The sequence below is a fragment of the Schistocerca piceifrons genome, chromosome 2, assembly GCF_021461385.2.
Source record: "Schistocerca piceifrons isolate TAMUIC-IGC-003096 chromosome 2, iqSchPice1.1, whole genome shotgun sequence".
Lineage (NCBI taxonomy): Eukaryota > Metazoa > Arthropoda > Insecta > Orthoptera > Acrididae > Schistocerca > Schistocerca piceifrons.
In genome coordinates this window covers 15,384,904-15,410,159 of record NC_060139.1, presented here as the reverse complement: position 1 = coordinate 15,410,159, position 25,256 = coordinate 15,384,904, and the positions used below count along the sequence as shown (strand labels likewise).

At 43.6% G+C, this 25,256-nt stretch overlaps 1 protein-coding gene and 1 pseudogene across 1 annotated transcript in view; one reads left to right on the top strand and one right to left on the bottom strand.

Moving 5' to 3' along the window:
* LOC124778024 (actin cytoskeleton-regulatory complex protein PAN1-like) overlaps window positions 1-25,256 on the top strand; it is an 856,035-nt gene that overhangs the window by 377,420 nt on the left and 453,359 nt on the right. The gene's annotated exons all lie outside the window — the stretch shown is intronic.
* LOC124778917 lies at window positions 6,975-7,092 on the bottom strand (annotated as a pseudogene).

Sequence of the window (25,256 nt, the reverse complement as noted above, 5' to 3'; positions counted from 1 at the left end):
CTTGATGCCTCAGAATGTGCCCTACCAACCGATCCCTTCTTCTACTCAAGTTGTGCCACAAACTCCTCTTCTCCCCAATTCTATTCAATTCCTCCTCATTAGTTATGTAATCTACCCATCTAATCTTCAGCATTCTTCTGTAGCACCACATTTCTAAAGCTTCTTTTCTCTTCTTGGCTACAATATTTATCGTCCACGTTTCACTTCCATACATGGCTACACTTAATACAATTACGACTTCCTTTACACTTAAATCTATACTCGATGTTAACAAATTTCTCTTCTTCAGAAACGCTTTCCTTGCCATTGCCAGTCTACATTTTATATCCTCTCTACTTCGACCATCATCAGTTATTTTGCTCCCCAAATAGCAAAACTCATTTACTACTTTATGTATATCATTTCTTAATTTAATTCCCGCAGCATCATTTAATTAGACTACATTCCATTATCCTCGGTTTGCTCTTGTTGAAGTTCATCTTATGTCCTCCTTTCAAGACACTGCCCATTCCCTTCAGCTGCTCTTCCAGGTCTTTTGCTGTCTCCGACAGAATTACAATGTCATCGGCGAACCTCATTCGTCTGTAAAGAATTCGTCTTAGTATTTTGCAGCCGTGGCTTATTAAGCTGATAGTTCGGTAATTTTCACGTCTGTCAACACCTGCTTTCTGTGGGATGGGTATTGTTATATTCTTCTTGAAGTCGAGGGTATTTCGCCTGTCTCATACATCTTGCTCACCAGATGGTAGAGTTTTGCGAGGCCTGGCTCTCCCAAGGCTGTCAGTAGTTCTAAAGGAATGTTGTCTACTCCCGGCGCCTTGTTTCGACTTAGGTCTTTCAGTGCTCTGTCAAACTCTTCACGCAGTGTCATATCTCCTATTTCATCTTTATCTACATTCTCTTCCATTTCCATAATATTGTCCTCAAGAACATCGCCCTTGTATAGACCCTCTATATACTCCTTCCACTTTTCTGCTTTCCCTTCTTTGCTTAGAACTGGGTTTCCATCTGAGTTCTTCATATTCATGCATGTGGTTCTCATTTCTCCAAAGGTCTCTTTAATTTTCCTGTATGCACTATCTGTCTTACCCCTAGTGATAAGCGCCTCTACATCCTTACATTTGTCCTCTAGCCATCCCTGCTTAACCATTTTGCACTTCCTGTCGATCTCATTTTTGAGAGGTTTGTATTCCTTTTTGCCTGCTTCATTTACTGCATTTTTATATTTTCTCCTTTCATCAATTAAATCCAATACCTCTTCTGTTACTCAAGGATCTCTATTCGCCCTCGTCTTTTTACCGACTTGATCCTCTGCTACTTTCACTATTTCGTCTCTCAGAGCTACCCATTCTTCTTCTACTGTATTTCTTTCCTCCATTCTTGTCAATTGTTCCCTAAAGCTCTCCCTGAAGCTCTCTACAACCGTTGGTTCTTTCAGTTTATCCAGGTCCCATCTTCTCAATTCCCACCTTTTTGCAGTTTCTTCAGTTTTACTCTACAGTTGATAACCAATAGATTGTGGTCAGACTCCACATCTGCCCCTGGAAATGTCTTACAATTTAAAACCTGGTTCCTGAATCTCTCTTTTACCATTATATAATCTATCTGAGACATTCCAGTATCTCCAGGCTACTTCCATGTATACAAACTTCTTTTACGATTCTTGAACCAAGTGTTAGCTATGATTTAGTTATGCTCTCAAAATTCTACCAGGCGGCTTCCTCTTTCATTCCTTACTCTCATTCCATATTCACCTACTACGTTTCCTTCTCTTCCTTTTCCAGTCACCCATGACTATTAAATTTTCGTCTCCCTTCACTATCTGAATAATTTCTTTTATCTCATCTTACATTTCATCAATCTCTTCGTCGTCTGTGGAGCTATTTGGCATGTAAACTTGTACCACTGTGGTAGGCGTGGGCTTCGTATCTATCTTGGCCACAATAATCGTTCACTATGCTGTTTGTAGTAGCTTACCCGCATTCCTATTTTCCTATTCATTATTAAACCTACTCCTGCATTATCCCTATTTGATTTTGCATTTATAACCCTGTAGTCACCTGACCAAAAGTCTTGTTGCTCCTATCAGCGAATTTCATTAATTCCCACTATATCTAACTTTAACCTATCCATTTACCTTTTTAAATTTTCTAACCCACCTGCCCGATTAAGGGATCTGACATTCCACGCTCCGATCCGTAGAACGCCAGTTTCCTTTCTCCTGATAACGACATCCTCTTGAGTAGTCCCCGTCCGGAGATCCGAATGGGGTACTATTTTACCTCCGGTATATTTTACTCAAGAGGACGCCATCATCATTTAACCATACAGTAAAGCTGCATGCCCTCGTGAAAAATTACGGCTGTAGTTTCCCCTTGCTTTCAGCCGTTCGCAGTACCACAACAGCAAGGCCGTTTTGGTTAGTGTTACAAGGCCAGATCAGTCAATCATCCAGACTGTTGCCCCTGCAACTACTGAAAAGGCTGCTGCCCCTCTTCAGGAACCACACGTTTGTCTGGCCTCTTGACAGACACCCCTCCGTTGTGGCTGCACCTACGGTACGGCTATCTGTATCGCTGAGGCACGCAAGCCTCCCCACCAACGGCAAGGTCCATGGTTGATGGGGGGAGGGGGGAATATTTCCGTACTAGACTTCATCTCTGTTCTAATCACTTGACGCTCAGTTGTTATAATGATAGGGACAGGATCTTAGTGTGAGTAGTAATGACGCAGGAAAATTATTAATGTTGGGACAGAATTGAAGTTGACAGAAAATGTAATATTCAGTAACTTATTCTTATATGCTGGCACCCCTTTTACATTTCTGAACGTCTGAAATGGCACAGTCTTCCTTTGAAGTGGAGCTGCTGTACGCCCGACGTAATGATTTAATGGCAACAATTACTAGGCAAAAGGCTCTTTTTTCATTTACGAGGGAAGTTTTACATAGTTGGCCACACTGTAATCTTCAATTATTAATACTCTTGAAACTGTTCTTAAGTAAATATTATACTCTGCTATTACACAAAAGTCTCTTCTTCCATTTACGAGCAAAGTTTAACGTAGTTGGCCACACAGTTCACTTCTGCCATTCATATTCCTGAAACTTTCAGTGCGGAACCATGCGGCTGCTACTGTCACAGTTCGAATCCTGTCTCGAGCATGGATGTGTGTGATGTCCTTAGGTTAGTTATGGGGACTGATGATCTCAGATGTTAAGTCCCATAGTGCTTAGAGCCATTTGAACTCCTGAAACTCTTCGTATATAAATGTTATACCCTCCACCACACCACTGACTGCTCATAATCTTCACCATACTAAGCGTATCACGTTATCACAAAGCAGTTCACAAATATGTTCTGTGTGCCCTTTCAGAATTACTCACGCCCTGCCTCTTAAAATGTTCAGATGGTTCAAATGGCTCTGAGCACTATGGGACTTAACTTCCGAGGTCATCAGTCCCCTAGATCTTAGAACTACTTAAACCTAATTAACCTAAGAACATCACACACATCCATGTCCGAAGCAGGATTCGAACCTGCGACAGTAGCAGTAGCGCGGTTCCGGACTGAAGCGCCTAGAACCGCTGGGTCACAAGGGCCGGCTCTTAAAATATTGATTTTTGCCTCTTCCTCTCTGTTTGTTCCGCGGAGACAGTATCTTTGCTTAGAGATCGTTATTATCAGTGATCTGTAAACTATGTGGATGTCGAACTCCTGCTGTTTGAACCTACCGCCCAAAGATGTTCGTTTTTCTTTTCTTGCCTAATTCAGCATGGCCACCACGAAATGTCACGAGAACGTAAAATGAAAGTATTTTTTGATTGTGCTCCCACATCATCCTATTATATCACATAGTGATATAAAGTACGAAACGAAAAACAAGTAAAGAATTCTTTATCGCGTACATACCGGTGGAAATATTTTTGTCTGACTACAACATGGCGGACTATGCACATGACAGGAATCTGCAGGCATGCCAAAACCCCATGCTCTGAGATCAGATACCTACAAACAGGTAGTACAGAGAATATTGGTTATTCAGCACTGCTAAGACCATGACTTTACCAGCACGTCTACTATGTTTCTTACATTATTTGTAGATAGTTTGCAGTAAGTTTATTTTGCATTTTCATTTATGATCTGAAAATAACATCGAAAATGCAAAAAGAAATAATTTGATAATCATGTAGCAACGTTTTGCTGTGTTGTAAGTTACCTACTCATTGCGCTCTTCGCCGGGCCGTATTTGCTGGTAGGATCAGGAGAGTAAAGCTGACAAATTTGTGAGAAGGCCTCTTTGAAGAGCTGGTAGAAAAATTGAAATTTTTCCTCATTTTTAGTATCGCGGTCTTTTTTGTCAGTTGTAATTAACTAACGGGAGATCGACGTGAATGGATGTTCACACAAGCTATCAAACCCTGTAATCAAAGACTTTTTTATTTTGGTATTGATAATTTCGGTTTCTGTGAGCACTGGAAGGTATTGGCTGTAAAGGCAATGCTGTTTGCTGAGGCAGACACCGCGGCTGGACCTCTGTGGCTGGGCTGTGGATTTACGGATCAGTTGCGTCAGTGAGTCAACAGGGGCGCAGGCCAGAGGTTTGGCGTTCCACTTGGCTTCCACAATGCGCCGCGGCTGTGGGCTACCTTTGAACTCGCTCGCGGAGAGGGCAGCCGGCGGCCGAATGGGGCGACAGTCCAAGCCGATCATCCGCGCTGCTGCCCCCCCCCCCTCCCCCCCCCCCTCCGACCATCCCCTTTTCCACAGCGCGCCGTCTCCACCGACGGGAAAGTTTCTTTCATCTGGAACGGACGGCCGGGAGCTGTACAAAGCGGAGGGGAAACTATGCGGACTGCCGAACTGAGAACTGTAGGTCGGGGCTGCGCGCCAGACCCAACAAGGAACGCCAGCACGGCCGGACCGCTCGCGAGGCCTCGACCGCTCGCCAGTGACGTCACACAGTGTGACTGCCGCGGCCATTACAGTGCTGCTGTGTCACTCTGCGGGTGTCTCTGTGCAGCTTGCACTGCCTTCTCCGAAGGATTATTTCTTTCATCTCACTTCCGAACATTTTTTCTGTTCTTCAAACTATTCCAGACTCTGATACAATTTCTCGGAAGGCAGCACAGTGATTTACAGTGGATGCATACAGGATGTTAGGGGTACAAGTGCAGATATTGTGATCGCTGGTACCGTGATATGTTCCCACTGCAGTTAAGTTAGTTGTTTTTTTCTCTGCATCGAACAGTCTTCCTGCAAACGCCTCACAAAATGTACTACCTGATGTTTTTCTGCACAGTCTTAACTGCACCACTTAGTAGACAACACCTGTAGATATAGACTAAACGCTTGACGTCCACGCATCCACACTTCGACACTTGACTTGTTCCTCCGGTGAAAAAAAAGAAAAAAAACACATTTAGTGGCTTGCTGTTGCCTCATGTACTTGGAGGTACTTAGCAAACTAGTGGCTACAATTATTACTCTGGAAATCAGATAAATGATGATGGAACGTTGTTCAGTATACTGTACTCAATGACAATATATGCACTCATACACATAACACACTGTATTTAAAGCCATGAATCATTATGTACTGTAGTTACAGTTACGGTACAATATAGGTGATTGCCATTTTCGGCAGTTTTAATGCTGAGGCAACCACACGCGGCGACAAAGTGGTCGCATTACACTGTAACGGAGTTGTACAGTTGGCCGATAATGGCAGAAACAGTAAATCCCGTGTACAGTGGGGTGGCAAAAGTCGTGGGGTACCTCCTAACCTCGTGTGCGTCGTCCATTTGCCCTGCAGAATGTAACAACTGGACGTGGCATGGATTCAACATGTCGTTGCAAGCCCCTGCAGCAGTATAGAGTCATGTTGCCTCTATAGCCGTCCATAATTACGAAAGTGTTGCCGGTGTAGGTTTTTGTGCACGAACTGACTTATCGATTATGTCCTATAAATGTTCGATGGGTCTCTTGTCAGGTACTCTGGGTGGCCAATTGTTTTGCTCGAATGGTCCAGAATGTTCTTCAATCACAAACAGATGTGGCCTCCGACATAACATCATTTTTTGGGAACATCAAGTCCATGAACGGCTACAAATTGTCTCCAAGTAACCGAACATAAATATTTCAAATCAATGATCGGTTCGGCTGCAACAGAGGATCCATTCCATTCCATGCAAACACAGTTCACTCTAGTATGGAGCCACCAGCAGCTACCACAGTGCCCTGTTGGGTCTCTGGCCTTACCATCAGCTCTTATCAACTGAAATTGGGACTCATCTGAACAAGCTATTGTTTTCTAGTCGTCTAGGGTCCAAGCGATATTGTCACGAGACCAAGAGTGGCGCTGCCGGCAATGTCACGCTGTTAGCAAAGGACTCGCGTCGGTCGTCTGCTGCCGTAGCCCATTAACGCCAAATTTCTCCAGACTCTCCTAATGTATACGTTCAACGTACCTCCCAGATTGATTTCTGCAGTTATTTCACGCAGTGCTGCTTGTCTGTAAGCACTGACAACACCACGCAAATGCCGCTCCTCTCGGTCTTTAAGGTCGTCAACCGCTGCGCTATCCCTGATGACACATAATGCCTAAAATTTGGTATTCTTGGCACATTCTTGACGCTGTAGATCGTGGAATATTGAGTTCCCTGAATATATCCCAAATGGAATGCCGCATGCGTCTGGCTCCAACTACTACGCACAAACTCTCACACACACACACACGCACACACACTACACTACACTACACTACACTCCTCCGGAACACGCCATGAAAAAGCAACGGTACCGACCGGCCGCCGTGTCATCCTCAGCTCATAGGCGTCAGTTGATGCGGATATGGAAGGGCATGTGGTGAGCACACCGCTATCCCGACCGTATGTCAGTTTGCGAGACCGGAGCCGCTACTTCTCAATCAAGTAGCTCTTCAGTTTGCCTCACAAGGGTAGAGTGCACCCTGCTTGCCAACAGCGCTCGGCAGACCGGATGGTCACCCATCCAAGTGCTAGCCCAGCCCGACAGCGCTTAACTTCGCTGATCTGACGGGAACCGGTGGTACCACTGCGGCAAGGCTGTTGGCTCCAACTACTATCCCGCGATCAAAGGCTGTTAATTCACGCCGCACGGTCATAATCACGTCGGAAACCTTTTGACATAAATTACCTGGATACAAATGACAGCTCGATCAATGTATTACCCTCTTATGCCTTGTGTACTCCATACTCCTGTGCTTATCGCTATCCCATGGCTTACCACCTCAGTGTATTAAATAGTATGTGTGACTGCAATAATCACTGATTTTAACAATAGTTACATCTTTCTACAGACATTATGTCTGCTCTTATGCGTAAGTAAAAATAAAAATCTTCACCTACGCTTGTGTTGGAACGCAGTTTTTGAATTTAAGCAACCGCCATCAGATATAGCTGGATCCATGCGACTGGAAAGCCCGAAATTTGTACGTACAAATTTATTTATAATACATTGATATACTGTAACGCGATGATGTGGGAAATAATTAGGTTTTACAAATCATTATTTCATTTGATGATCAGATTTTCACTTTTGTGTGAAGCACAAGAGTAGTTTCATTCCTTGGCCCATGTATCGTAGGACCCATATACATTGGTTGAATAAAAAGTGGTGGGAACAGTGTTATGATTCATACCAGACTTAACTGACACACTTTCCGCATATCTCATGCCCTCAGTGTAATCGCCCATCTCGATCACATTCCCGAACACGGTGGGAGAGGTCGTACACTGTCCACGCGTCCATCTCTGTCAATGTCTCGCATGAACTTCTCTCTGTCGCGGATGATGTCTTCTCTCGTTGAGTACTGCTTGCAATGCCCGAGGTGCAACAGTAGCATCATTATGCGCTTGGAGAGGAATTCCTCAATCGCAACGTTGGAAGGATCATTACTACGGAGGAAGCCTGGGATTGGTCATACGGACGCTATTAAAGTGAAATTCCAATGAATGTAAACGCCGTGGTTCCCCAGCGTGAACGTGCGCCGTGAACCACCTGGTACCAAAATGACGCTTATTGTGGCTTACGATTTCCAGGAGTGCATCTTGTATCATGACGCACCGCAGGGACAGACGGTCACTCCAGTCTACCAATGCAGTGTCTTGAGACATCACTTTCGTCCTGCTCTGAGAAGAAAGCGGCGACCTCTTCTGGCACTGCATCCAATCATCCTTCACGACAAAGCAAGAAGCCGCACGGCAAACCCCGCGCAGGAGATACTGCGTAGATGGGGGTGGGTGGGTGACAGTGGAACAGCCATCGTGTTGCCCAAAAGGAAGAAACCTCTCTGTGGCATTCACTACAGTACGAGAGAAGACATCATCCTTGTCATAGAGTGGTCCTTGAGAGACATAAAATAAGAGAAATCAGAGCTCGAACGGAAAGATTTAGGTGTTCTTTTTTCCCACGCGCCATTCGAGAATGGAATGGTTAAGAAGTAATATGAAAATGGTTCGATGAACCCTCTGCCAGGCACTTAAGTGTGAATCGCAGAGTAACCATGTAGATGCAGGAATGTTTGTTCAAATCCTAGTAAAGGGTTCTGTGATTGGCACACAGCAATTGTCTTAGTAGAAGGGGCGACTTCCCTCATGTACCTACGTGCAAATCTTTTGGTTTCTCGTAGCTGGAAATCTGTCATGATTTTCTGCTTTCTTTCCCACACGATACCATTATTGGCTAACCATGACAAAATGTGAAAGAGTAGGTAATTGCTTAACATGTTTATAAAATTGTTAATGGTTGGAACTCACGAGTTCTGATGACAAGGGAAACTCCCATCACAGCCCCCCCTCCGATTTAGTGGTAAAATGGTCCAGTGGATATCCCGTCAAAAACCGAGCACAGATCAAGCATGAGAACAGAAAGAAGGTGTACTGTACTGTGAGAAAAGGAGAATACAAACAGCGAACGGTCCAACCTCAAGATGTGGTACATCAAGCGGTGACTCTGTTCGACTGTGAAGCAGCAGATCCGTGTTCAAACCTCCACCATGACCCTTTCTTTCACGAAATTATGAACCGTCCGTCAAGCCACTGGCGTGGGTGGTCGCTGAATTCAGACTTGTGTCTGTGTTGTGATATAACATCCGTTTGTAACATTGATGTGTAACGAAGGGACTCTCAGACGTACGTATCTCCTCTTCGTTCTACACATATACCACATGTTATGGCTCTTGCGCTCCGTTTTGGAAGTTTTGACTCTTTAATTCCTTTGTTGTAACATAGTTCACATCCCTTTATTTTTTTTTCATTTCTGTGACAGGTGTATCGTTATCTCTCCTGCTCCCACTATTTATCACATTTACTTGCGACGGTAATATTTTCTTACCACGTGACTCATATTCTATGGCTAACGTATAGCATGACAGTTGCCAAGACTGCAGAAGGAGAACAGACACGTCAATGACTGGACGGACAGCTCATAAATTTGTGAAAAGAAAAGAGACTTCAGGAAGATACGAACTCAGATCTACTTTGCAGTCCAACACCGTAACCACACAACCACGACGCCGACGTAATTCTCTCGACGTTGCACATCTTAAACTTATACCGTTAACTGTTTGCTTCTTTTGCCACAGTTCCGTTCACCTTCTTCCAGTTTTCATGCTTGATCTGTGTTCAGCTTTTAACGGGCTATCCACTGGACCATTTTACCTCTAAATCCAAGGGGGTGCGCGACGGGGAGTTTCCCTTTTGTGTGTTCAGCCTGCGACGCCGGCAGAATCAGCTAAATTTCGTAAAGTCAGAAGACAGTTCACCTTAGGCAGCCATAGGAGATACTGACATGGTGAGATGTCTACAACGTAGACCAAAATATGCAGACCGAGCTGGTCTCATAATTCCCAGGCGCTACTGCAGCTGTCTTCCACACTCGCACCATTCAAGAATTGTAAGCATGTGACATCAATGCACTCACCAAGGCGAAGGGGACGCAAAGCTGGTTAATTTGCATCAGCGTTTCACGGCTCATATTTAACATTCGCAGCAACCTAACTGCACGCATCAGCCACTTCGGCAAATATATTGGTGTTCTTTCTTGCTTCTCCAGTTATTGTACTTCATATCGTTAATGAATTTCGCAGTCATTGGCCTAATCCATGATGTAATTTCATATTATGCCTTCATGTGTCCAACTACCTGTCCCAAAGCTATAGATGGTATTTACAATCTCTTGTCCGCTTATTAAATATTTATGCCCTTGTTTCAGTGAATAAATCATTTCTTTCATGTCTTAAGGCAATAAGCCTAATTGTCATACTTCCTTTTGTAGACAGATGTATCCCCTCCTTAATATAGCCATGTGAGCGATTGGTACCCATATTTTCATGCATAACAGGGCCACTCCCAGTAATTTTCACTTAATAGGACGTTATACATGTGCAAACTTGTTTCTCTTAAATTTACGAGATCTGACAGGGAGCTTCTCTTTTCGGTACTTCATCGGGGGATTGGATTTGCAACATCTTCTGGGTATGCTGAATAGCTCAACCGACATCTCACGTAGGACTGACTATACTGACTACTGGAATCTGCTTATTACATTATAAAAATAGTTTAAATGATACTTTGGGCGTAAACTGCCATATAACAATAGGAGGTGAGGAAATGCCGAAAGTAAAGCTGTTTTGAGGGGTTGTATGTCATGTTTGGGTAGCTCTGTCGGTAGATCACTTGCTCTCGAAAGACAAAGATCCTGTTTGCGACTCCCAATCCACCATATAGTTTTAATCTACCAGGAACTTTCGTATCAGCGCAGGACCCGCTGCAGACTGAAGTATTTATTCTTGAAACGTCCCACAAGCTGTGGCTAAGCCATGTCTCTGAAATATGCTTTCTTCCAGGAGTGTTAGTCTGCAAGTTTCACAGAAGCACTTCTGTGAAATTTGGAAGGTAGGAGATGAGGAAGTGGCAGAAGTAAATCTGCCAGGAGATGGTCTGAGTCGTGTTGAGTTAGCTCAGTCGGTAGACCTTCTGTCTGCGAACCCTGTCCGGCAAACAGTTTTAATCTGCCAGGAAGTTTCTATGTCAGTGCACACTCCGCACAGAGGGATCACTATGAACCACCCAAGTAATTTAGTATAAAACCTTGTGTATCAGCGACCACTTCGAATAAGCGCATTAAGTGGAACTTCCTCACCAATACTTCAGACGTGCTGTAGCCATATCCAACGTGTATCTAACTCGAGCCAAGTCATACCAAGTGACTGCAACCAATTGTGTATTTCACAACCATTCGCAAGTATGGTCTCCCAGCTGCCCGCATTCTGGTTGTCTCGTTGCCCGGAACATTGTGGCTGAAAGCTTCAGACCAACATCTCAGACAGACAACTCAAAGACGTTAACTGTGTGTTTCGACGCTAGTTACAGATACGTCGTTGCAAAGTAACAGCAAAGACCAGTTCGTTAGTTAATAGAACTGTATCATTGAAAAATAGGAAGTGGCAAGAGGTCATGTGTTCGAATTCTGGACTGTAACACATTTTAATCTGCCAGGAGGTACCACAACGCCGCACTTTCAGCAGTAATGTGTAAGATTCGATGCAGTTTTCTTAGTAGTTACAAAGTGACTCATTTAACGAGTTTTTCTAACTATAACCAATGCTAGAATATGTTAAAGAATTTTAGTTAATAACCTGTTACGTAGAAAAAAGTAATAAAAATCCTATCGATTGATAAGTCCCCTTGTGCTAAATTTATATAAATATACACATAAATATAACTAGCAATAATAATAGAGGTTAGATAAATAAAGAGATTAATAGAAATCAATTATTTTCACTTAATGCCCAAATTTTGGATTTTTTTTTATATTTATGACTTTGTGTCCGTTTTAACGTGAACTTACTTTCATATTGTCGAGATCTACACACTCCATGTTTGGTGCTTCTTCTTCCGACGCCGCAAAACTTTCCATTCTTCGTGACCGTGTCGGTAATGTAATTTTCATTTATCGGACTGGTTCAAATGGCTCTGAGCACTATGGGACTTAACTTCTGGGGTGATCAGTCCCCTAGAACTTAGAACTACTTAAATCTAACTAACCTAAGGACATCACACACATCCATGCCCGAGGCAGGATTCGAACCTGCGACCGTAGCGGTCGCGCGGTTCCAGACTGTAGCGCCTAGAACCGCTCGGCCACTCCGGCCGGCATTTATCGGACTTCTTCACCGTTTCGGGCAGCAGGAGGTGGGTGACATGACCATTTCGTGGTGCGCGGAAGAAAATAAAAAGGCCACATATTCTTGCACTTAGAAAAATTATTATTCAGAATACCGTGAAACCTACTACACGCATCTCGTATCTAAATACGACCTCTCTCCACGAGAACTCAAGACATAAGGTGACAAAAAATTGAATGAGGTCTTTATCATTTGTTCCCGCCTTCCGGCATTGCCACCCCACAAAAATACCGGCGATCTCTCATTGTAGGACTGATTTATATCGCTAGCGTATGGATGGCGAAAGGGAACCTAGCCCATATTATGACAGTAGCTAATAATATAGTATTCACACAGACTGGTTAAGCCGCACAATGACTAAAATCTCCATAACTTCACTACCGTATCAGCACTGGATATATTGTCTGTACGCCGTTAGCCGTTTATTTACAAAGAAACACGTGACTACGTGAACTGTACCAGTGTTTCGCGTAATAAATTACAAGTACAGAGCAATACTTCTCACGGCACGGCGCAGTGCTTCTTCCCCCCCCCCCCCCCCACCTCTCTCGTCGGTACGAGCTTTATGCGCAGCTGCTTTATGCAATGGCGATTAAACTTGCCGTTTCTGCCGCGTATTTTTCATGCAGATGGAGGCAGCCCCATTCACACGAGAGCTGTAACGCCGCGCGATCCCTGCAGGTAATCTAAATTTATACGGCTCGCCTGAAAGAAAGAGCAATCTGACCGTGTTTCCTGAGTTTTAATTCAGCAACTTGGACGCAATCACAGTTTTATTTCATTTGCCTCGGTAGTTGGTTTTCTGACGCTGCTGCTGCGAAGTACGAACGTACGTTTGCCTCTGCTTTTGTTACAATATAAGACCAATGTTTCACAGGGAAAAGATGAAATGTTACTCGTGGGCTGAAAAGTTGTTGCTGGGACAAAAACTCTGAGTTTCTGCCACGATATAACAATGCAGGAGATACACTTCTTTGCACAATAGTCTAGTGGAAGCAAAGGTTCCTTTATACATTCACGCTACTATAATAAGTGCTTATCACCAGTTAGTGGATATTTCGCTCCTATTCTTTGTGTGAAATGCAAGTAGTACGTAATGAATATGTCAGTTTTGAACATGTTCGTCTTTCAGCAAACGTCTGTTAATTTCAACGGAGAAATGACACAGAGAAACGGCTACAAATAATTGTGTAGTAGACTGACTCATTTGCCGGCCGGAGTGACCGAGCGGTTCTAGGCGCTTCAGTCTGGAACCGTGCTACCACTACGGTCGCACTTTCGAATCCGGCCTCGGGCATGGATGTGTGTAATGTCCTTAGGTTAGTTAGGTTTAAGTAGTTCTAAGTTCCAGGGGACTGAAGATCTCAGAAGTTAAGTCCCATAGTGCTCAGAGCCATTTGAACCATTTGACTCATTTGTTCCTTGCAAGGTATACATACCAAAGCCTGGAACGTTTTTAACTTTTAATTTTTGTCTCTGAACTATGACTATTGCCTTCTCGCAGTGTAGCTTTACGACTTTTAAAATTTCATCCTGATGAAGACATGCTTAGAGGAGTCGAAACGTAGGTCAGTGTAATAAACAACAAATTGCAACAAGTTGACTGTTCCATTTCTCCATTGTAATGAATGTGTGGTCAAAATACACGCCATACAGAACCCATCCTGGACTTCTTGCTTATGGCGAACCTTTACCGTTAGCTTTGCCCCGTAAGGGACCTCCCGGCCAATGACGCCAAACTCTCATTTCCATTTAGCTTCCCCACCAGGCAACACTCAGATTTTCATTGTCCCTGTCGTTCCCACGGTTTTCACTGGTGTATAACATCATTGCATCATCACTGATTTTATCGCCATTGATCAGTTCATTTGAGCGTATGAAATTAATACGAGAAATTCCTAGGATTTTATTTATATGTTTTATTTTACACGATGGGCAATTATATAGTTTTCGTTATCGTTTCAAAAAATAAAATTCCATAAGTAATACTTCATTTTTGCAGATACTTGCCTGCAGTCCTGGAATACACACAAATCCCGGCACGGCAGTACCATAGCACGCCGCGCCGGTAGAGGAGCGAAAACAAAATAACATCGCCCACCTCCACACTTTTTTTTTGCCTCCTTTTGTGGATTACGCAGTACTGTCGCTCGGGGGTTTCAATGTGTACCATGATTGCAGACAAACAAACAAATTTATTACGTAACTTTTTAGAGGTGATTATTAAAAATGTGTAATTACCCGTCGTTACTATAGGCCTATGTCCTCTAGAACCTCTGTTCATCCAGTGGAGCTAAAATCCTACATATCCCATCGGGGATAATTATATGTTATGGTAAGAGACTAATACGCTGCTGTGGTCGATTACATTTTTGTTACAACAGCCTCACTTCAATGCGATTGCCATCTTCAGGTTATAGCAAGTGATCTTGATATCAGTATGAAATCGCTGTCTTAGTTATATACAGGTGTTCCAGCTGAAGTTTAACACTCTCTATAGCTCCACTAACATCAAACGAGTGAACTCATACAGTAGTGACAGCAACTAAGAAAGCGATATGATGCGGATATCAAGACCACCTGATACAAACTGAAGATGGCAATCACGCCAAAATAGGCCTATTGTAATAAAAAATACGATCGAACACAGCATCTTCTTGGTCTCATAGCGTAATCTATAATGTCCTTATACGACATACGTCGCAGCGGGCCCTGATAAGAACAAAATCTAGTGCTAATGTTCGAATATGTTAGGTAGAAAAATCAGTGTTAAAGTCTTAGTCACGCCTGGAGTCCTACGTATGTACCATAATGGTAAAGGCGTCTGCCCGCTGTTAACAGCAAATCGAGGTTCAGTTCCCGGTCTTGGTCCAAGATTCGCTATAATATACGAGTATATTCATCACATTACAAGGCCAGCACGTCTGAACAATGTGCACTGTTAACATATAGCATCACGTCATGCGTCTTGACTGATTTCATCCCCACCGATTAATTCATTTCCTTACGGCGTAATTAATTCGTTTCTTCTAGGTACAATGATTGTATGCGTTCCTCTTGACACTGTAAAACTTCTTTATAAAAACTTCATGTATTGTTGTCACAACCAAATGGATTCTTTGTCAGTTGTCTTACTCATAATGTAACTGCGCTCTCGTTATATTCTGACCCTTTTATTTTGTACTTACACTTGAAGCACTTCAATTACGATTTAATCAAGTTATCGCTTTCGGTCTCAGCCGACTGGATTTTTCCCTCGGGCCATCACTGCGACGCACATCACAGCGGTAACATACGAACTACGAGTCCTGCCCATCGACTTATTATAGCCAGCATTTTCAGGGTAGTGTATGTATCACCCTTTCATTCAGTTCATGAGTCCTTCTCCTAATGGCCAAATATGGAAAAAGTGGAGGGGAGAGGGGTGTAAGATTTAACGTTCAGTTGAAGGAAAATACGATATCCCACAATTTACTTTGAGAGAAGTGTAGGAAGACAAGGAAAGCTAAATTTGGATGAACTGCAGGGGATACTAACTCTGCTGCTCAAGAATGTGATGGCAGTGTCTTAACTACTGCGTCATCCTACCTCGTGGCATGTGGATTAGGTGTAGCTTAAGATTCTGTAAGATTTCAACTTGAAAGAAAATATTTATACTCGCTATTGGAGATGGATTGTCGATCTGACAGAGTTACTGTCAGAATGAGAAAACCATTTTTATTTCAGGGAAAATTTGTGACTCTTGACTTCATACATCGTTCCAAACTTTTTATTGTACCTGATGCTTCAGCAGTTTACTACTTGTTGTAGCAATTTCTAAAACACTCTTGCTGGATTAACAACAGTATTAAGAGCTACTTTGTCCGTATAGTCTTTTCCAACCACTTTAGCAGATGTATATATATATCGGTCACTGACGTCAGCTCATGTCAGGCGCCCGGCAGGCAGTGTGTGATAAAGCGCCGCTTTCGCTACGCGGAGCAGCGCCGGCCCTGGATCGAATCCGCTCGTCTGACTACCGAAGAGGATCGGCATGCAGGCCAGCCGGTATGTGGTTTTCAGGCGGTTTCCCCCATCCCATTAGCTGAATTCTGAGCTGTAACCCGGTCCTGTCTCAGTTAGGCGATTCAAAAGCTTTCTCCAACTTTCACGTGAATAACGGTACACGCAGATAGTTGGATGGAACACAGATCCCGTCCCAGGAGTTAAAGGGGTGGTGACAGGAACAGCATCCAGCCACCCTTTAAACTAATACTGCCAGACCCATTAATAACCGCGAAAACCCTGCAAAGTTACAGGAAAAGGCAAAAGATAATGTAAGAAAGTCTGCTGTTTGCTTGTTTCAATGTTGATACACCAGCCACTCGATTGACAAAATGCGTCAATAATTAAGTTTTTGTATTTTTAGATCATAATCGACAAGAATTTCATTCATGTACCTCTGTGTATAACCACTTGTAAGTCCATCTTTTAGTGATGGCCCTTACATCTTGTTAGAACTATTGAGTAACTAATAATGACCATTTTACAATGACTATTGGCGCTACTAAAATTAATAAAATGAATGAGCAAATCATCTGTAGCGAAGAAGAAATTTCTCTGACAACGGTTGTTGTACTGGTATTTTCTATTTATCTTTGTTTATTTCTACGTTTCTTCGTTGAAAGTCTGGATAGCATAAATTATAGGGTAAAAAGTAAACAGAAATCAAATGCTACAAATTCGCTGAGTTCGAATTTAGAACATTATGAAAGCAAACTGGTGCAATTTAAAAAAATTCTGAATGTAGTATCCAACGGTTTGAAATTTTCTTTCCTCTAATAGTGACCGTTAAGCTACGGACTAAATGCGATCACTTTATTGTTCAAATCTAGCGCTATGATCATTATATATTTTTTCCGAGTGAAGTATCACAGCTTGAATGGCTAAAGCCTTATGAAAATGATTTCAAGTACGTAGGTTGTCAGTGTGTTCTACCATCTATCAAGACAATCCATCCGTAAAACTCTGCATTTCTTTACAATCCATGTTTGAAAGTTAATGAGTACATAAGTCAGCCGATCAAAGATAACATTCAGTGCTTACTCGTACAGACATTTTTTCTAAATGGTCCTGTCATTTACTTTCATATTCTATTATAACAGTTATTGGTTCAAATTTTAACTCTTTCCTAATACCTTCAATTTTTATATTGTGTCTAATTTTATATGTTTTTTCACGGATCTTAGGAACCTGACTTCAGACGCTCCACTCCTATTTCTCCGTCGTTCGGCAAGCCTTACGCTTGAGAAGGTTGTCTCCGCCCATGCGTAGTGCTTTCCTCCTGTCTTCACCTCAAAGAGGAAAGGGTGCCTCTTCCGCCAAGTGTTGTGAACCGAATGTTTCCTTCTCCTGCGTGCTGTCATTGACATCCTCATTGTAACCGTGGCAGAGGATCATAAAAGGAGCTACAAGCCAGATCAAATGGATCAGATTGACTCTATACCTCCACCTCTGTCTTGTACTGTGACAGGCAGTGCATGGCTTTCGAAAAGGTTTCCCAGGTAGGAGAGGTTACTGATTGTACGTGATGCACGAAAAGTGAGTACCGAATCGATGCACGAAATTGTGCAACTGACTTTCACGAAGAATGGTTGTTTCAGAACGAAGGAAAATTAGGGTTTTACATCCCGTAAACGACCAGATCATTATAAAAGGAGCGCAATTCGGAATGGACAAGGATGGAAAAGGAAATCGATCGTGACCTTTGCAAAAGAACCGTTCTATCTCTCTCCTTAAGTGATTTACCGAAACCGTGGGAAACGTAAATGTAGAAATTCTGGATGTGGGTTTCAAACGCGATCCTCTAAAATTAGAGTTGTGTAACATCAACTGAGCCTACTCGATCGGTAGAGAGGTTAAGCTGTGAGGCAGTCCATGAAATGTGTCTGTATTAATTATGAAGAGAAAAATGGGCGTTTCAGTCTAATCCGCTGTTTCATACCCCAATGAATTTCATAATGACTGTGATTAATTCTTCTTAAAAAAGAATTTGTGGTGTCACCGCCAGACACCACACTTGCTAGGTGGTAGCCTTTAAATCGGCCGCGGTCCGTTAGTATACGTCGGACCCGCGTGTCGCCACTATCAGTGATTGCAGACCGAGCGCCGCCACACGGCAGGTCTAGAGAGAGTCCTAGCACTCGCCCCAGTTGTACAGCAGACTTTGCTAGCGATGGTTCACTGACAAATTACGCTCTTATTTGCCGAGACAATAGTTAGCATAGCCTTAAGCTACGTCATTTGCTACGACCTAGCAAGGCGCCATTATCGTTTGGTATTTATCTTGTGATGCATGTACCGTCAGACCGATGTTCACCAATTATGGATTAAAGTTAAGTACTCCACAGCTACGTCCTGTTTTTGCTAGTTCAGACCTGTTCCAGACCTCACGCCAGCCTGCGTGAGCTTTAACGCGTGCCTTTCGGCTTCACCTCGTAGTGGCTTGGCTGTCTTGCCAAGTCACAGCAGAATTTTCCTTCTTAGTCCATGCATTTAGAAGATACGACGCTCATGCAACATTATGAGTCCCCACACCGTAACACTTCGACTACCAACACGAACAAGTTCGACAATCAATTCTAGGAAGGGCAACCATAGGTCAGACATATTGTGAATAACAATGAAAAACCGTCAATATTCAATAATCATTAAAATTATTACAAAAATTTTAATAATTAAGAAAAGGTGTTTCCATAAGCCGCATTCCTGTACGAAGGCATTTTATTCGCAACTACCGGTTTCACGTCGCTATAGAGGCATCTTCAGGTTTATAATGATTAAATTCTCATAATGTAGACAAACAATTTGAAGTCGCAGCATTCAACAATTTTGTAATATCCGAGAAACCATCACGATTCGCGGTGACTTCTGTATAATTTCTCACTTTCAATAAAAGTGTCATTTCTGTTCGACTCCTTGCGCAATTCTTTCAGTTACCTTTTGCACTGTAATGTAATACACTACAGGCCATTAAAATTCATACACCAAGAAGAAATGCAGATGATAAACGGGTATTCATTGAACAAATATATTACACTAAAACTGACATGTGATTACATTTTCACGCAATTTGGGTGCATAGATCCTGAGAAATCGGTACCCAGAACAACCACCTCTGGCCGTAATAACGGCCTTGATACGCCTGGGCATTGAGTCAAACAGAGCTTTGATGGCGTGCACAGATACAGCTACCCATGCAGCTTCAACACGATACCACAGTTCATCAAGAGTAGTGACTGGCGTATTGTGACGAGCCAGTTGCCCGGCCACCATTGACCAGAGGTTTCCAGTTGGTGAGAGATCTGGAGAATGTGCTGGCCATGGCAGCAGTCGATCATTTTCTGTATCCAGAAAGGCCCGTACAGTACCTGCAACTTGCGATCGTGCATTATCCCGCTGAAATGTAGGGTTTCGCAGGGATCGAATAAAGGGTAGTGCCACGGGTCGTAACACATCTGAAATGTAACGTCCACTGTTCAAAGTGGCGTCAATGCGAACAAGAGGTGACCGAGACGTGTAACCAACGGCACCCCACACCATCACGCCGGTTGATACCCCAGTACGGCGATGACGAATACACGCTTCCAATGTGCGTTCACCGCGATTTTGCCAAACTCGGATGCGACCATCATGATGCTGTAAATAGAACCTGGATTCATCCGTAAAAATGACGTTTTGCCATTCGTGCACCCAGGTTCGTCGTTGAGTACACCATCACAGGCGCTCGTGTCTGTGATGCAGCGTTAAGGGTAACCGCAGCCACGGTCTCCGAGCTGATAGTCCATGCTGCTGCAAACGTCGTCGAACTGTTCGTGCAGATGGTTGTTGTCATGCTAACGTCCCCATCTGTTGACTCAGGGATCGAGAGTGGCTGCACGATCCGTTACAGCCATGCGGATAAGAAGCCTGTCATCTCCACTGCTAATGATACGAGGCCGTTGGGATCCAGCACGGCGTTTCGTATTACCCTCCTAAACCCACCGATTCCATATTCTGCTAACAGTCATTGGATCTCTACCAACGCGAGCAGCAAAGTCGCGATTGGATAAACCGCAATCGCGTTAGGCAACAATCTGACTTTTATCAAAGTCCGAAACGTGGTGGTACACATCACAACAACGCTTCACCAGGCAACGCCGGTCAACTGCTGTTTGTGTATGAGAAATCGGTTGGATACTTGCCTCATTTTAGCACGTTGTAGGTCTCGCCACCGGCGCCAACCTTCTGTGAATGTTCTGAAAAGCTAATCATTTGCATATCACAGCATCTTCTTCCTGTCGGTTAAATTTCGCGCCTGTAGCACGTCATCTTCGTGGTGTAGCAGTTTTAACGGCCAGTAGTGTAATTCTTTCTATGCATGGTCCAAGTTTCATCGAACTATGTTACTCGGCAGTGAAACAACGTGAGGAAGGTGCTTTGTTCCTCAAGTTTTGCACGGCAGTGTATTCCTCGGGCTGGGATGCGACGGCGCCGGCCCGCTGCGGTTAGGCCCATGGCTCCGCCGAGTGCGCAGCCGTGAGGGACGGCCGGCCGGACACGTGGGTTGCACCTGGCGCCCGCCGCCCTGGACGCCGGGATAAAGCGCAGTCAGCCAGCTGATATATAGCTAACGATCCAGCCATACGTCTTCCGCGGTGCGCGGGCCACGCCGCGCTGCAGCCAATCGTTTCCAGATATCGGAACGCGTGCCGTCGCCTGCGCTGCACTATGAGCCTCGAATCTAAAATTATCTCGTGAGTGGACCTCCTGGCTCGAATAATTTGATCAGCGTCAATAAAAGATCGCATCTTTCGACCACCACAACTGAGTGCTGAACCTTTACAATAATTCCACAGCAAACTGAGGCGAAAGATGCATATATGTTGGTCTGTAGGACAGTCTCCCTTTCCAGGAGCCTTTCTCAAAAACTGAGACTGACTGCACATTTTCCCAAATCTACTGTCCGATTTGTGGGCCCCCATCGACGCCATTATCACCTTGCACAGCTTCGCTCCACTGGCAGGGTCTGATTGGAATACATTCTCTTCTCTCATCTACCATACTATCTCTCTGTCGCTATACTGCCCAGTCTTGTCCCCTGTTCCGAATACTTTCACTCATTTCACACGCTTGTACCTTGGCGTTCCACTTCGTCTCTCAGCCTTCATCTCGGGCATCTTCCTGGGCATTCTCTTCACACGCTCATACATCTATGTCTACATTGCACTGAGCAAGGCAGCTACGGTGCCTGACGAATTGGATACCTCTGATACTAGTAATTGAAGCCCCCTTCTCTGTTCTACATCTACATCTACATGGTTACTCTGCAATTCACACTTAAGTGCCTGGCAGAGGGTTCATCGAACCATTTTCATACTACTTCTCTACCATTCCACTCCCGAATGGCGAGTGGGAAAAAGGAACACCTCAATCTTTCCCTTCGAGCTCTGATTTCTATTATTTTATTATGATGATCATTTCTCCCTACGTAGGAGTTTGTCAACAAAATATTTACGCATTCGGAAGAGAAAGTTGGTGATTGAAATTTCTTAAATAGATCTCGCCGCAAAGAAAACCGCCTTTGTTTCAGTGACTGCCACCCCAACTTGCGTATCATATCAGTGACACTCTCTGCCCTAATTGCGCGATAACACGAAACGAGCTGCCCTTCTTTGCACTTTTACGATGTCCTCCGTCAATCCTACCTGGTAAGGATCCCATACCGCGCAACATTATTTCAGCAGAGGGCGGACGAGTGTAATGTAGGCTGTCTGTTTAGTGGGTTTGTCGCATCTTCTAAGTGTTCTGCCAACAAAGCGCAGTTTTTTTTTCGCCTTCCGCACAATATTATCAATGTCGTCTTTCCAATTTAAGTTGTTCGTAATTGTAATTCCTAGATATTTAGTCGAATTCACAGCCCTTAGATTTGTGTGATTTATCGTGTACCTAAAATTTATCGGATTTCTTCTAGTACCCATGTGGATGGACTCGCACTTTCATTTGTTTAGTGCTAATTACCTCTTTTCACACCATACAGAAATTCTATCTCAATCATTTTGTAATTGGAATTCCATTCGCCTTAGCGCATGGGAAGAATGATTGTCGGTAATCGTCTGTATTAGCTTTAATTTCTCGAATTTTCTGTTCTTGGTCATTCCGCGAGATGTATTTGGAACAAAGCAATGTCGTCCGTCTCTTCCCGGAAAGCGCTTACTCGAAATTTCAGTAGCAAACCTCCCAGTGATGGGCAACGGCTCTATCGTAATGTATGCCACTGGAATTTCTTGAACTTCTCGCTAATGCCCTCGCACCGACCAAACGAACACTTAACGAAACCTACCGCTCTTCGCTGGATCTTCTCTATCTCTTTTGTCAGTCCCCTTGGTAAGGGTCTCAGGTTGATGAGCAGTACTAAAGAACCACTTGAATGAGTTACATTTCCTTAAGACGCTTCCTATGAATTACGGTCTGGCATCTGCTTTTCCCATACTAGTTTTATTTGGTCATTCCGCTTAATGTCGCTATGGATAGTTACTCGTAGATATTTTACGGCAGATAGTGTTTCCAGCAAAAATTTTCATCAATAGCGTAGTTATAAAGCAGTGTTTTTCTTTTGAAGTATGCGCAGCTCAGGGCCAACTGCTAGTGGCTACCCCATTCTCATGTTTTTCCATTTTTGTTACCGCTGCCTAACTTGTGAAAGAAATAATTCACGTCTTCGTACCTTTCGTTTCACCCTTTCCTTTCTTAGCAGCGTACAACAGTTTTTGTTATACGATATATTTATTCTGTTACCTTATTACATTTCTGAGAAACGTCTTTGTTCAGTATCGTTGCCCCTACAGTTCTTCAAAGCTATAAGCTTGCCTTGCACGTCCACTCACTTCTTTGTCATATCTCTAGTCTCTTGTATTGTACTTCAGTACTGCCCCTAGCAGCTCAAACACTATATTTCCGTCGATACCATAAAAGTTTCCTGGGTATTGTACCGCGTCGTAATGTATAAAACTACTGCTGTTGGAGAAAAAAAAAAAAAGTTTCTACCACTGGACCCAGAAGAAGGCCGCTGCAACCTTGGCCGAAACGTTGCTTTTTCTCCAGCACCAGTAGTTTTATACGCTATGACGCGGTACCATACCCAGGAAACTTTTATGATGTTGACTGACTCTGGCCGCGGAAGCCTATGCAATTATACTAAACTTCCGTGTTGCGTCGGTGATCAGTGACGATTCGGAAGGATTAAGTGATCACGACCATAACACTACCAAACAATAAGAATTCATTTGTTGTATGGTTGATTTTTGTTATTTAGCTACCTGAAACAGTATTGTTGGCGTACTCGGTTAATCCTTCCAAATCGTCACTGGTGACGGACACAAAACGGGCATTTATTGTTTATGAGTCGTTAGGAACAGTATGGAAGTACAGGGCTATTACAAATGATTGAAGCGATTTCATAAATTCACTGTAGCTCCATTCATTGACATATGGTCACGACACACTACAGATACGTAGAAAAACTCATAAAGTTTTGTTCGGCTGAAGCCGCACTTCAGGTTTCTGCCGCCAGAGCGCTCGAGAGAGCAGTGAGACAAAATGGCGACAGGAGTCGAGAAAGCTTATGTCGTACTTGAAATGCACTCACATCAGTCAGTCACAACATTGCAACGACACTTCATGACGAAGTTCAACAGAGATCCACCAACTGCTAACTCCATTCGGCGATGGTATGCGCAGTTTAAATGTTCTGGATGCCTCTGTAAGGGGAAATCAACGGGTCGGCCTGCAGTGAGCGAAAAAACGGTTCAACGCATGCGGGCAAGTTTCAGGCGCAGCCCGCGGAAGTTGACGTATAAAGCAAGCAGGGAGCTAAACGTACCACAGCCGACGGTTTGGAAAATCTTACGGAAAAGGCTAAAGCAGAAGCCTTACCGTTTACAATTGCTATAAGCCCTGACACCCGATGACAAAGTCAAACGCTTTGAATTTTCGGCGCGGTTGCAACAGCTCATGGAAGAGGATGCGTTCAGTGCGAAACTTGTTTTCAGTGATGAAGCAACATTTTTTCTTAATGGTGAAGTGAACAGACACAATGTGCTAATCTGGGCGGTAGAGAATCCTCACGCATTCGTGCAGCAAATTCGCAATTCACCAAAAGTTAACGTGTTTTGTGCAATCTCATGGTTTAATGTTTACGGCCCCTTTTTCTTCTGCGAAAAAAACGTTACAGGACACGTGTATCTGGACATGCTGGAAAATTGGCTCCTGCCACAACTGGAGACCGACAGCGCCGATTTCATCTTTCAACAGGATGGTGCTCCACCGCACTTCCATCATGATGTTCGACATTTCTTAAACAGGAGATTGGAAAACCGGTGGATCGGTCGTAGTGGAGATCATGATCAGCAATTCATGTCATGGCCTCCACGCTCTCCCGACTTAACCCCATGCGATTTCTTTCTGTGGGGTGATGTGAAAGATTCAGTGTTTAAACCCCCTCTACCAAGAAACGTGCCAGAACTGCGATGCTTTCGAACTCGTTGATGGGGACATGCTGCGCCGAGTGTGGGAGGAACTTGATTATCGGCTTGATGTCTCCCGAATCACTAAAGGGGCACATATCGAACATTTGTGAATGCCTAAAAAACTTTTTGAGTTTTTGTATGTGTGTGCAAAGCATTGTGAAAATATCTCAAACAGTAAAGTTATTGTAGAGCTGTGAAATCGCTCCAATCATTTGTAATAACCCTGTATAATACAAGATGGTCGTAAAGAACTACAAAGCGTATTTTTGTTATTGAGCGACATGAAGTAATGTAATGAGTGTTGTAATAATTATTCCAAGTGTCGTGGGCGATCTTATGTCCCAAATCAAACAGATTCGTAAGCATGTTGTAGCTATGTTGACGTTTCTAAAGTATGATCCAAATATTTAGGTTAAGAATTACATTCAAAAATGGTTCAAATGGTTCTGAGCACTATGGGACTTAACGTCTGAGGTCATCAGT